Source organism: Onychomys torridus, chromosome X (genome assembly GCF_903995425.1).
Source record: "Onychomys torridus chromosome X, mOncTor1.1, whole genome shotgun sequence".
Lineage (NCBI taxonomy): Eukaryota > Metazoa > Chordata > Mammalia > Rodentia > Cricetidae > Onychomys > Onychomys torridus.
In genome coordinates this window covers 41,471,754-41,487,900 of record NC_050466.1, presented here as the reverse complement: position 1 = coordinate 41,487,900, position 16,147 = coordinate 41,471,754, and positions in this window count along the sequence as shown.

The following is a 16,147-nucleotide window of genomic DNA, read 5'->3' as shown; positions in this document are numbered from 1 at the left end:
ATGATGGAGTGTAAGACACCATTTTCAGGCAAGAAGATTAAGGTAAATGTCTTCAGATAATTTTGTGTCTATTGAACTAACTAATATAAACATCCTTTCAATGTAAGAAACTAGTCCAAAAGAAAGCAAGATTTCCCTATGCTACCTCATACCTTGCTTGTCCTTTTCAGCCTTCATGAATTTATTCAAATGCTTCTCCTCATAAGGAATTCTTCCCTTATACTTTAGTAGTTCTTGTATACTTCAACCTCTTTTCACCTCTCTGAAGTTAAGTTTTATAAATTCTTAAATTTACAACACAAAAATTAAGCATATCTACAATATCTACTGATACACAGTTTTTGTTCCTAGATTTTTGTCGTGTCTTCTCTGTTTATGGTTACAATTAGTGTTCTCAATCTCCAACTTCACATACATTTGTGACATATTGAAATTTTCAAGGCATAATTGGTATTTTATAATAATTACTTATTACATTATAGATTAGCTGCTTCCCTCGATACCTATAGAAATATAATGATTTTACTAACAGAAAAATCTGCACAATATTACCAGAAACAATTTGAACAATTTTGTATGGATAGATAATGATATTTTAGAGTGAGATACTAGTGGCTCCAGCCTCTTCTGGCCAAATGATTCTTAACAGAGTTATTTAATCTGTCTATGATTCAGCTATCAGTGCATATTTCAAAGAATTACTTTGAAAGATTGAGTAAATGTTTTTTGAGTTGTTCATTCAACAAATTCCTAAGTGCCAATATACATTAGATAGTCATTTAAGTAATAAGGGTGCACCTGTTAAAAATAGGATAAAGTCTATACTTTCATGTACTTTGCAAATTTTCTGGTTTAGAATTTGATCACAACCAAAACTATTTTTCATTACTTCTATAAAGATAGGCTATAGCTGCATATATGTAATCTTTAATATTTCTTAAGAATAAATCCTTTAAAAAGCTGAGTGTGGTAGTTCAAATAAGAAATGTTTCCATAGGCTCAGGTATTTGAACATTTGGTCCTCTGTTACTAGTGTTATTTAGGGAATGCTTGGAATCATTAGGAGACTTGGCCTAGCATGAGGAAGTAGATTGGGAGGGGGATTTTGGGAGTTTCTATTTTTACCTCATTTCTGGATACTCTATGCTTCCTGATGTGATGAGTCACATTTCTATTGGGATCACCTCCCACAACACTTTCCCTTCATAGATTTCCTATCTAGAACTGTAAGTCAAAATAAACTCATTCCAGAAGTTGCCAGTGGTTATAATTTTTTTCTGAATTATTCACTTTTTATTTGCATTTCATTTATATGACAACTCTTTTCATTCAATCCATACTGCACCAGTGTCATATAATATATATACTATAATTTTTGTGTTATGTTTAATTACACATTCACAAATGATACCTATATAAATGAAAATTTAGAGTAAAAAGGAAATCAGAGAAAGTAAAGTATTTCTATTTTCTTACTACAGGTAAATTTCATTCTGTGAAGAGATACTGCTCTGAAATTTGATGTATATTCTCGTCTATTGAATAATGTCTCTCTTGGCTTGGGCTCCATATTGTCACTATGTTCTTTCTTAGTCGCCACTATCTACAAATACCATTAACATTTCTTAAATATTTAATTTTAGTAATGAATGTGTGACTGACTTTATGTCTGCAGGAAAACTCTCTTAAACTCATTGACCTGTCTATGACTTCTTGGTAATCAAACATATCTTTGCCTTTATCTGATATTAGTATTTGAATTTGTAACAGATAATTGCTAATTTTATTAACATAATGTCTACCCACATATTGAAATGCATTTCCTGAGGAGGTAAGAAATAGCTTCATGATGTAAAAGACTTGATTATTGACTAGTAATTAACAATGATAAAATGAACCAAAGTACTGTGTAATTTCAAGTAAAAATTAGCATACTTTGTTTGTATGACTATCAAGTATATAGTCTCATGTATTTCTGAGTTAATTTTGTTACATTGCTTTCCTGTGTCAAATGTAATGTACTTCATAGTCTGGACATTAGAATCTTTTATCACTTTGTCTTGAAAACTATTGCATATACACAAATACAGATATATATTACTCTAAATAATTCTTGTATATCTAGTTTCCAGAATAAAAAAATTATGGAGGTTAGTTATCTCTGATTTCATTTATTTCTTTTTTTATTGAGACATTTTAAGCTAACTCCACTCTTCATAATTTTAACTAATCAATACTTCTGTATACATCTCTAACTTATGAAGATGTTTTCAAACACATTCACTGTATCATGTTCACATTTCAAAAGTAGTAACCATTTAATGTCATCTCAAACTCAACTCATGTTGAGTTCTTTAGTTGTCTCAGAAAGGCTCATATCTTGAATTTTACTTATACCCACTGTTTTGTCTTCACCATGGATTTCCTGAAAATTACATGTTAGATATGGAAAGATGATTTGCATTTTGGGTAAGAATTTTTCAGGTTTGTTTTTGTGTATTTTTTTAAAATAATAAATCATGAGATATTTAGTATCTCATTGTGTCATTTCTTGTGATACCTGGGTTGATCAATACCTTCACATTTATTAGCCTGAACACTTCATTTTGAATTTCCAATCAATATTTAATCTATTGGTTTTAACAATTGGTTTTAGTTTGGTGATCATTACTTTGTTCCAATTAATGCTGGTTTCTATGATACCAGAACCTTAACTTTAATAGTCAAATAGTATTTGAAAGTCTTAAATTAGCGTGCTTAACTACATATAAAATGACATTTTTACTCAAGGTTTATGGGAATAACAAAAACATTCCTTTAGAATGGCTAATGGCATATTCTGGAATAACCAGCATGTGATGTAGGGTGATTCTTATTCTAATCACTTATTTTTGTTTTTTTGTTTTAGTTTTTCCTCAGTAAAGAATGACTTATAACGCTTAGCTATTAAATGCAACAGAGGCATTCTAGTTTCATATGGGGCCTATTCTGTCTACCCCACTGCTTCCATAGTAATGTGTTTGCTAGATCCTATTCTAAGTCTTTCTGTTGATTATATAGACTTAGGATGTTTTTTATACTTTGTTGTTATCACTTATACAAAAGATAGAATTCTGTCTTATCTCACAATTCTGAAGCTATGTATTTTAAGACAGATTATTATGCCTAATAATTGTACTTTTAATGATTTCATTGTTCTCTGTGTAACCAGAGTTCTCTGCATTTGGTAATTGGAGGCAATATTTATACCACTTTGAAGGGACAAGTGACTGTCAAAATGACCTTCATGTTGAGATAGATTTTTTGTTTTTTTTCTTGGCCATTCCATTCAACATCTTTCTGAGAGCAGTTATGTACTGCACCAATGACTGATATATACATATATTTCAAGCAAATTCTATCTTAATATTTACCCCAAGCATTTGTATACAATTTAACAATAAAAATAGTTTACTTCCTTTGAAAATTTACTTTGAACAAGCATGATATTTTTTCTTTATTTTATACTGAAAATTAATACAATTTCAAGTCAAAACACTGGTGCACAATCATCAAATCTGGTTTACTATATAATTTTGTAAATAATTATGTGAGGACATGGCTATGATCATCCACACACACATTACTTATAGATATTTTCATGATATCAAGACAAAGCTAAATGATTTCATCAGAAAGCATGGGAACATCAAAACAGGAAATATTAACTATGTATTTTTACATCATAAATGTTAGTTAAGGCTAATTAACAATAGAGTTCTGAGGAAGCTATTATGGAAATATAGCTTACTAATAAAGACAAGATATGAGTTTCCTCAAAGACAATTCTTGTTGTGTTGCCTAGGAAGAGTTTTTTATGTCTGTTTTCCTAATGGTATATCCCTAATCATAGTAGGATATCCAAAATGATTAATTAAGTGAATGAAAACATAAATGGACTATGACTTATTATCTTTAGTACTTGGCTGAAAATGGAAACAAATATTGAATTATTAGTTTTACATCTGTGCATATTAGATGACTACTGTTTGAACACTATAAATTTTCTATAAAATAAGCAGTGAAGCATATTAATAGTATTTTATACACAAATCCTTATATTATTATTATTACCACTTATTAAGACATTAAATCACAATGAAGAACAGGTGAGGATAGGCATTCTTTTCCTTTTTATTTCTATGGAGGTTATATTTCTGAAGTGCTATTTACATATGCATCCATGAGGAAAAATGAATCAATTGAATTCTGTTCAGTTTGTCTGGCAAACATTGCAGTTAAGGTTGTTGAGAACACTTAGATCTTCCTATTTATTTTTATAAAAAATTTTTGCAAAGCTCAATTGGATATTTGATTCTGGCACTTGGGCAGATTCCAAATAATTCAAGATGGTGAACCCTGCGATTTGTGTAGCTTCTGTCATTCAAACTACCATTTCTGCATGTTCCTTTAAATCATCATACAAACTTAGGTGACAAGGGCATAATTTCATTTCCTATACAAATATCCCTCTGTCCTCACTACTAAACCATTGAAAATGGTGCACACATTTCTTCCAATTTACCTCTGCTCCCTACTAGTCATGCTTCACTTCCTTTGATGAATCACAGTTTAGTTTTGGTGAAAGCTTAAGCACATATCAAGTATTTTCTTTAAGAAAGCTGAGAGCAATTTGTGGTTGAGTTAACAATATGGAATGAGAAATGCCTTTGACAGTCCTGACATAGTTGCATCTTCAGTCATGTTTGCCACTAAATTAAAAAAAATGTTACACATATCTGACCCTCTTATGGTCTCTAATTGGCTTTTAAGGATGTTAGTCTTTAATTGCTGGCAACTTCCTTCCTACTTGGTTTAGGAGAAGATTCTTTTAAATTAGTATCACTGCTTACATATATCTAGCCAATCATTATTATGAGCCACATTATTTTCCTAGTGTGATTGACTGGGGTCTAATGAATGGAGTATATATAATGTAAATATTAAGAGTACACATTTTTGAGACTTGTATTTGATTAGTAATTGAACACTTTGTCTCACTATCCTCATTTGCAAAATCGGCACTGATAATACTATTTGTCTCATAGGATAAATGAGATGGTTAAATAACCTAAGGCAAAATGAAAAAAAGGTATTTGATGTAATATTTGGTACACAAATTACCTTCTAACAATGGGATTTTATCATTATTAGACCACTCAACTAAATATTGATTTAATTTTCTAGTCACTTTGTTACTCCAAATTAATATTAGTTATTACTCATAGTTCTGAAATAAAATTGCCTCACATATAATTACAACTTGTATTAGTCATAATAGCCATAGTCACTAGAATGTGTCTACCTTAAGTTTGCTATCCTAGTCTTTCTACTTATTCCTACTGAGTGCTAAAAGTTCTATCTAGAGAAAACTCTTCATGATACACTTAACTGCCCTTGATATATCTCTGTCCAAATTATCTCTCCCTACTTCTACAGTGTGAAAAGCCATAAAGGATTCTGGTGTTCATCTTTTCTGTGTTATGTTCACTGAGAAAGAGATCAATTCTGATAAATTATTATTCTTTTTTATTCACACTTCAGATCAGGATGGCCTTGATCTCATAAAGATATGCTTGCCTCTGCATCCAGGGGACTAGGATTAAAGTCATGTGCCCTTATGCCTAACATTATTATTATTCCTATATTTATAATTTTCTATACTTGGAATTATATAGATTCATGTAAGAATTTAGAGAAATGTGGACAGATTCCCAATAATTCCTAATATTTCTATATTCTTTCATAATGTTTTAAACAAAATATAGTTTTTAAAGTTAAGAAAAGTATAAAAGTCATGCCTGATGTTTGTAATCTGAAAATGAATGTATTCAGCTTCAGAGAAAATTTATTTCACTTATGAATTTATCATTTTGTTTCATTCATTAAGTAAATATTCAGTAAATTATATGCACCTGGTGTGGTATGATGGAAGCCAATAGGAAAGGTTCTTCAGTTCACAGCACTTATCTTTCTTGTTCTTGTTCATGATACTTTTCTTTCTTCCTTTCATTTTTCTTCCTTTCTTCTTTCCTTCCTGTAGTTGGAGAGCTTCTCTCCAGGTATCACCAAGCCCTGTTAGTCCAACAACCCATTTGTAAAATAAACACACAGACATTTATATTATTTAAACTACTTGGCCATTAGCTCAGGCCTACCATTGTCCAGCTCTTACTTTTAATTTAGCCCATTTCTATACTTTGCCACATGGATTGTGGCTTACCAGTACCTTATCTCTTTCTTCTCATGGCAGTGGCTGGCTGTGTCTCCCCGCCTCAGCCTTCCACCTCCCAGAATTCTCTTCTCTCTTGTCCCGCTTATACTTCTTGCCTGGCCACTGGCCAAAGAGCATTTTATTTATACAGAGAGATATCCACAGTACCTTCCTTCCTTTTTTCTTTCTATATCCTCCTAGTATTATTATGAAACTAAATAATTATTTATTAATTAACAAATATTAAAAATTAAGAAGATGTCATGAATGTGGGAGGGAGAAGTAAGCACACAGCAGAAGATTGAGGGGGAGGAAATATGGAAGTGATGTAATGCAGTACTTGTGTATGAATTTCTAAGAAAATAAAATTAAAAAATGAATTTATGAAGTATGGGATATTTCAAATTTACTTCAAAATTGAGGGAAATGACATCTTATTTGCTCTCAAAATATATTGAACAAAATGTGTATAGTTGCTTGCTATATTATACAAATTTATTTCAAAACTAAGATATGTATTTAACTTTACTACTCTAGTATTTTGTCCCATATTAAAGCAAGACCTTATTTAGGATGATGCATATGTTTTCCATTAACTATATGTGCAATAATTTATAAATGATAGAGTATTGTTCTATGTTTCCTATTTTTTTAAATATTTTTTAAATGGTATATAATTTTACATGAAGAAATCTTGTAAATTTAAATATTATATTTTGTAGGATTATTCAGTTTAAAGTATAACTAGTTAGATCAGTAAATAACTAGACATTTAGTTCATTCTTTTTTATAAGTAATAAAACAAATATACAATATGCTAGTATTTTTCTTATATATTTAATGCCATTGAATTTTAATTTGTGAAATTAATGTGAAAATTTAGTCCAGTTGCAATTAAGGTCCCCAAATATTTACTTTGGAAAACATAATAAATATCCTTAAACTTTTATACTCCAAAATATCTGAGAAAAATAGAAATCACTGCTTGAGTAGATACCAGTCCACAATATAGAGCTCTGGTTTTGGGAGAATTATGGTTTGGGTCAGGACCAGATAGATAAGTATTAGATACTAAGAGTTATATCAGTGCATCTGACGTTTTAGTTAAGTGGTAGAGAGTTCACTATTTCTCAGAAAATAATTGTTTAATAAATAGTTCAATAGTACAACTGGAAACTCTTGGTGAAAGTGTTTGTTATGGAGCTCCATTGCCATAATTGCTTATGTAATTAATCCACGTAATATTCCAATGGCCATCCAACAAAAGAGAAATATATTTGTAAGAATTAAATATTGTGATTGTAAGTCCCTCACATAATTCACAGGCCAATGAAAGGAGTGAAAACAAATGTTTGTAATACTTTGTATTACAAAGAATTCCTACAGCCTGATAAGCAAAATATTTGACATTTGAGGGTAGAATGGCCTGACAAACAATAACACTTTACCAAAAAAAAAAAATCCAAATGGCCCAATGATTGAAGGAATGGCCAAATTTATATGTACATTTTTAGTCTAAACTAGTGTTGTAATTGTCATTTTATAACCATTAAATGGATATATATTAGAAAAACCAAACATTAGCAGAATATTAGTGGAAAATAATATATATCCATCCAATAACTTTATCTTAACTCTTCAACTAGTTTATCAAAATTTTATGTAAGAGTGTAAGTAACAGGACATTTATCCAGTATTTAAAAGATAAAGCAATTTAAATGCCATTTACCCAGACTGTGGACAAGTAAATTATTAGTATACATGTGATGAGATCAATATAAATTTGTGAAGATACTATAAATAAGACTAATTGTACTACCTCTCTCAAGTTCCTCTTTTTACCACAATTTACAAAGTAATAGTATTTCAGTATTCAAAAGGAGGCTTGTGTGTTTTGCTACAAAATGTCAGATACTTTCTACAATGTTATCAATCAATAGATCTGGAACATGGTTGTAGAATCTTTCTTCTTGAAGTAGTTAAAAGGATATAGTCTCCTTGATTCATTGAAGGTGGTTTTACTGAAGGAACTTCAGAATTTTTAGTAAGGTACAGCCATGGAAATATTGTAAGATATTGCTGACAGTTACATGGGGACTCTAATTCAAGCATCAAGGAACAAGTACACAGTTTAGGTAACCCAAAGAGAATGAGGTTGACATTTAGGAGATAAGAGCCAGCTTATCCAGGTGAGACCAAGAACAATTACCTCTCAGCTTACTTAAAATGGCCAAGAGTGTACTTTGGAAAAATGAAAGGATATCTGGGCTGTTCTTGAGATAACTTTTAAGTGGCTGGATTTATAACTTAGGTTTATTTTGTATTTTTATTTGTTTTCTGAGTATGAGGGTAGTTCTATGATACTTTGGAAAAGCAAGACATATGAGAGATAATATGTCTAATTATTTTAGATGTAGATGAAGTGCTAGTGGACTCATATATTTCCAAGAGAAAACAATCTCACAAATGGAAGACCCAGTTTTCTACTTGCATAATATATTCTTCTAATAATGACCTTTAGAAATAAGAAATAGAGACAGGAAGCATCATTACTTTTGCCATTTTTGACTTTGAGTTTGAGACATTGGCATTTTTGTCCTATTTCTCCTTGAGTATAAATATGAGGAAGTTTCATTCATGTTGTTCAAATTTGGGCCACCTTTAATGTTGTGAAATTTTGAGCTAATTGTGTAATACCTGATGAGTCAGTCATATTAAACAATACAAATGTGTCATTGGAATAATGATAAAGAACTCTGCTTAGGATTCAGTAGGGCCTTGAAGTTAATTTTTTTACTGTCTTATTCTAATTAACTTTATAGCATTCTAAGGACAAAATCTGATGTATCTTCACAGTTTATCCTAGAATATATATAATATAGTGGTGCTTGAAATAAGGGCGGCAAGGTGGGTGCTGCTTTACACTGGATGACATTTTGAGGAAGGGATTAGCTATGTGTTTTCAATAGCAAAGCACACACACACACACACACACACACACACACACACACACACACAAAATCAGGTCCGAGAACCTACAGTTATTCTCAGAAGAGTAAACAACTGTAGTTAACTACATGGCTCATGTCTATGATTCAGAAGCCACTTTTTCATTCCAGAGAAAGAGATACATGTCTAATAGGTAAAACAAGAAAATAAGTTTTGATATATCTGTATATCTTTTCAACAAAATATAAAATTATGGGCTAGTGCTATTGTTATTTCTATTTTTGTTCACAGGAAAATAAGGTACAAAGTGTTTAGAGAACATGGTCAAACACTCACAGATGTTAAATGGTTGACCTATAAATCAGATTATTTTAATTACTGTAGAATCAATTCATGACATCATTATTACCGGTACTATAACCCCCACTGCTACCACTACATGTCTATACATGTGTGGGCATGAAGTTTATAAGATTAGGATATTATCAATTAATATATGGTAAAATTACTATTTCATAAATAATAAAATATTTAAGATACAAATATAGATTTCTAAAAATTTTAGTAACATTAAGTAAAACAATGTAGAAAGTCAAAATATTTTAAGAAAAATTAATGTATTAGTTAATATTGACTAAGTCTTTGGCATTTTTATCTATATTATGGAATTTGGAGCTAAGTTAATAGATTAACTAATAAAAGAAAATATCTAGTGTATATGACCAAGCAAAGATGAAGTATTTTGCATATTAAATACTTCATTCATCAATGTCAATGACAAAATGAATTGAAAAAAACCTAGTGAAATAAAAACATTGTATTTAATATTTAAGGACTTTTATAAACCAAAACACTGGTAGGCATAAAAAAGCAAATGTGAAGGATATTAAATAGATAGTTTTCCATGAGGATACATTATTATAAGTGGCTATTAAGAATATGGAGGAAACAAATGCTTAGATTTGGTGGAAATCAAGTCATAAAAGTGAAACAAGAAAATAACTTTTATCTTATGTATCAATATTTTTAAAGATATTTGTATCAAATTATATGTTGTATAAGGTTGTTTTGCTCGAACTATTTGGGTGGGGGCACCCAGGCAGGTGGATCAGGATCTGTCCCTGGTCTATGGGCAGGCTTCTGGAATCCTGTGCCTGTGGTGTGACACCTTACACAGCCTAGGCTCAGTGTGCTGGGCCCTGCTGACTCCCCATGGGAGACCTCAATTTGGGGGATTTGGGGATGTGGGTGGCTTGAGATAGAGGGCTGGGGATGGGAGGAGGGAGGAGGGGGGATCTGTGGCTAGTATGTGGAGTGAGTAGAAAACAATAAAGAAAAATGAAAATAAAACACTTAAGAACCCCCGCAAAAGAATTATGTACCATATACATTTTGAAAATTCAGCACTATATATTCATCGTGACATTTAAAATCTATATTTATGGAAACTATTTTCAGTGGGGAAAACTAAGATGAATAAAATATGAAAATGTTAAAATTGTCGTATAGAGATAAATGCTCTAGAAAGTGTTATAATATCTGTACCTGTGTCACTGCTTACAGTAAGTAGTTAAGGGAAGCTTCTGAAGAGCTGTTGTTGGAGAGCTGAATAAGTCAACATTTTAAAGTAAAAAATTATTCAAATTATTAAGGGGTCAAAAGTACAGTATGTGTGGCTTCAGACAAAGACAAAATAATGAGGTTCAATAAATAGGCATGATCAGATGACAGAGGCATTGAAATAAATTTTTGAAAACTTGAATTTTATGTAAAGTGTTTACTAGGGATTGAACACAGGTCCTCTGGAAGAATGGCTAGTGCTCTTAACCTTCAATAGTGCTTTTAAGTGGTCTACTATTAAATTTCCCATAATAGTGTTTGTTTTCATTTTGAATCAAATGGGAAGATTACTTAAAAATTTCCAGATTCAGTTGCTTACATACTTAGACACAAAGTCCTTTTTCATGCTGTAATTTGTTTAAGACATTATTGGAGAATTATCCCAATAACTAAGAAGTCAGAAAATAGTCAAATAATACATAACCTACCTACCTGACAGAACATAAATATATTTTGTGTGTATATGTTTTATTTTATTTTATTTTATTTTTTTATTTTTTTATTTTTTTTTTGGTTTTTCAAGACAGGGCTTCTTTGGTGCCTTTCCTGGAACTCACTCTGTAGCCCAGGCTGGCCTGGAACTCACAGATATCTGCCTGCTTCTGCCTCCTGAGTGCTGAGATTAAAGTGTGCCAACACTGCCCAGCTTATTTGTGTGTATATGAAAGTACTATTTTCCACAAATATTTAAGGATATAGCCAACAACACAACAACCTAGCTACAAAGTAGAACTGTATATAGTTGCATAAATAATTAAGATTAACATTTAAGTTTAATACTAGAAGTGTAAAAAGTACAGGAGAAACACAAAGGAGGAATTGGTTAAAATATCTAATGGCTAGCATCTGGAAGTAACTTCTCAGAAGTTTAGAAGGGCTTCTGAAATGAAAACATGAAGAATAGAAATTGGAGAAGTTGTAGAAGAAACAAGATGTGTCAGAGCATTGGACATGGGAATCACGCCATATGGATGCGCAACTTATAATCTCAACGCATATAAGCACATGAAATAGATGAAAGAGAGTAAGCGTGGGTAGAATGCAGGCAAATCATCCTGCCCAAAGTTGTCATACTGAAATTATATAAAGGGCATAGAATCTAAAACAAAGTAAGTGTTAGTAACCAGTGTAAGTAAAGTATTTTAAGTAAAGTGATGTCAAGAACTAATCAAAATATGGCACAAATACACTCATATACTGTAGAGAAATATTTCCTGGAGTACTCAAGTACTTAATATGACACATTTATTCTTTTACCACAACTTATCTACATTTTCACATCTGTTATTTCTCTTACTTGGGTTTCTAAAGTGGTATTGTATATAAGTGGGAAAGAAGAATCTGTATTCTACAGTTACTACATATACATTGTGTTGATATATTTTAGAGTAGTAGTGAAGAGTTTAACGTAGTACAGGACTGAACACTGATTATTACCACCCAAATTCATATGCCTGGGACTTTCTAAGGCAGTAGTAGTAAAGCCCTAGAGAAAGTTTATTTCAGGCATACATAGGAAGGTAGAATAGCTTGATGACTAATTGAATAACATCCCTGCTAGACTTTCTGGTGCATTTTTCATGGGTTGTGAAACAAGTATTGGTATTTTAAGTAAGCCCTAATAGTGATTAAATTATACAGCTAGTATTTAAACTTTTGTTATAGAAGAAATAATCATTGCAGAGTTAGTGCAATATTAGCTGGTACACAAGTGGATACTTTCTTATGTTCCCATGGTTTCTGTTGTTATAAGTATATTTAGTAGTGATATGAGTATTATATGCTATTGCTATTATGAGCAGGTGTTCATTTATCATTCTTGAGAAACTAGAGTTTGAATATTTTGCAACTGTTACCAAATCTCATCCGTAACAGATTCTCTACAAATCTATTTAATTTGGTTTATAATAATTTTTTTGTTTAACATGTGTTCTTTCTGGTATGAAAATAGGTTTCCTTTGTAGACCAACTTTTCATGTACTAAAATCTTATATTAATTATTCAGCATATGTGCAAGACTATAGTTTCTCCCAGGATAACTGTATCCTCAAAGTTAAACAATATTATTTTAAGAGATAGCCAGAACTTCATTCTATCTTCCTGAAATTCTGTGAGGAAGTTGCATGTATAGTATACTCAGTTTAATATAGATCACTGACCATAGAGAATATTGTGTCCAAAGTAAGCATACATTGAAATATGGATGTGGGAAACAGTAGTAAAGTGGTTTACAGAATGTAATATAATATTACTGTGGATGGTCAGGATTAAATAATCCTTTCCCAAAACATCAATAATGTATACTATTTCAATCATTCCACAACTATTTTAAAAAATAAGTTCAGTATTTGAATGTCTTACTAATAACATTAAGTTATCTTGAATATCTAAAATAAACACTAATGAAGGCCACTTAATTTATTCATTTTAATGTAATATTTTATTAATTCTTTGATAATTCAACATACATACAATACATTTTGATCATATTCACTCCCATCTTCCCCTAACTCCTTATAGATCCCCATACCTCCTCAGTCCCTCCTAACTTTGTGTCAATTTCTAAAAACAAACCACTAAGTCCAATTTTTGTTACCCACATAATCATGCATATGATTTCACCAATAGCACATGGTCAACCTACCAGGGGTCACATTATCAAATAAAATTTAGTCTTCCTCCTCTACAAGCCATCAATTGTCAATAGTCAATAGGTCCTGAGGTAGTGATATGACCCCAAGACCTCATTCTCCTTTCATGCTATAACACTGTCTGACTTCATCTTTTTCAAATGTTTTGTATGTAGTCTTAGCCATTGTGAGTTCATCAGTGCAGTGGTCCTATAATGTCCAAAATATACCCTTTCACTATGGTCCTTCTCAACCCAAGGCTCTTATAATCTTTCTACTCTATTTGCATAAGCATCTCTGTAACTTTTGGGGAAGAAACAATATAAATTTGCAGCTGAACACCACACAAACACTTATTGTAATTTTTTCCACTAGCCACTGTCTACTGCACAAAGGAACTTCTCTGATGAGCTGTGAGAGCTACATTATCAATGAGCAGAGAGATACCAATTTAGAGGGCAGTTTGATACTACTCCCATTTAACAAAATAATACTAGTAGGTACAACCCTATGGCCTGTATTCTCTTCAATTCTGGGTTTACTTATGAACCACAACAACCAGCATGAGAAGATACCAGTGAAGGTGCAATAATTAGCACTCACATGCTGATGACAGCTAAAAACTGTCTAAATGGACCTAGGGTTCATTCAGCATGAGGGAAATCATGCCTGGCACTAGAAACCTAGCCAGCTTCCCAGGGATGGTGAAGTTTTGGACCTTAGGAAAGAATCGACTAGCACCACTTTGATAGACTAGAATAATTCCTTGTTAAATTCCAAACCTTATCCTTATAACTACGTAGATGAAAAGTCTCATTAAACAAGAAACACAGAGCTAATTGCAGAGTTAAAAGTCCAAGAGGTCGGATCAGTAGCTGAGAGGTGAAAATTAAAACCATCTTTTCTTACCCTTAGCTGCTGCTGTCATCCTTCTTCTCAGAAAGAGACCTACTTCCTGTGTGTCTGTCCTTTTATTGACTTTCTGTTCTGCCTTCTCATTGGTTGTAAACCCAACCACATAACTTACTCATCACTGCCTGTCTGTACAGACCTCCAGGTCTTCTATGGTTGGTATTGAGATTAAAGGCGTGTGTCTCCATGCTGGCTGTATCCTTGAATACACAGAGATCTGCCTAGCTCTGCCTCCATGTGCTGGGATTAAAGGCATGCACCACCACCACTGCCCAGCTTCTGCTATGGCTTGCTATTAGCTGTGACCCCCAGGCAACTTTATTTATTAACATACAAATAAAATCACATTTCAGTACAAACAAAATATCACTATATACCTACAGATAAGTGTAGCTACCACCCCTCATCAAAGAAGCTTCTCTTTATAGCAAATGGAGACTATCACAGAAAACCACAACTGGAAAATGCAGAGATCAACAGATCACAGGAAGCTTAGCCCTGTTAGATACATCTATAGTACAGTTCCTTCATTTATGACTCAAGGAACATGCATAAGAAGAAGACTGTAAGAGCCAGAACACCAGGAAGCCTGCTGGAAAACAGTCTCTCCTAGAAATGGCTGCATAAACAAGCCCTGAACAATGGTAGCATCAATAAACATGTTAGTGTGGGAGGGAAAAAATTTTCGCAGGGTCTCACCCCTACACAAAGAACTCCTGCAAGGAGAATTAACCTGTGATGAAGATGAGACCCCTTATTGGTTATCCAATAGAGAGTGGTCATCATTGAAACAAAATATGTACAAAGAAAAACGTACTCAATGGGTATTTGTGTAGTAGTGCATAACATACATACACATAAAACAATAATAATTTTAGTCATTTGCGTTTCTTATCCCAAGGACTCTGTTCAATTTCATAAAATTATTTTCTTGATATTTATTATTTTGAGTTAATTATTGTAGATAATAACCCTCTGTTATATATAATTGGCAAAGATTTTTCCCATTCTGTAGGCTTCTTCGTTAGTCAATTAACAGTTTCCTTTGTTGTACAGAAGTCTTTTATATTCCTGAAGTCTTTATTGGTGATTTTTGGTATATTTCTTGGGCAGCTGGAATCCTATTCAGAAAGTTCTCACCTATATTTATATCCTAAAGGGTAGTCCCTACCTTTTTTTTCTAGATATTTCAGATTTTCATTTCTGACACTGAGATAACTGATCCCATTGGAATGGATATTTCATAATTTCTTCTTAGGATAGTGTTTATTTTTCATGTCAAGGTATGTTTCTTGGTGGCAGAAATAAAAGATTATCATTTCTAATCCAATCTGCTAGTCTGTGACTTTTCATGTAATGAAAAATTGGTAGTCAAAATTTTTACTGAAAGATGTTTGTTGATCCATGTCATTTTATTGATTTTATTATTTTATAATTGCTTGGAACGTTATCTTTGTGATTAAGAAATGTACCACAAAGTATCTTCTTTAGGATGACTTTTGTGCTCAGAAAACCCTTTAGCTTGCTTTTACCATGGAAAGCTTTTTTTTTTTTCCTTTTAGTGTCAGTTATGATGTATAGTTTTTTCCTAGGTATATTAGAAAACATTGACAATTGAAGTCTTCTAGAATTAAAAAAAAATCAGTACAAACACTTGCTTTCATGATTTGGATTGTATTTAGTATATAATATGACTCATCTTTTTGTAGCTTTCGACCTAACTTTTTTTGTCCTGTATATTTAGTGTTTCAGTGATAATATCATGTGGAAAGCTACTCTTGTG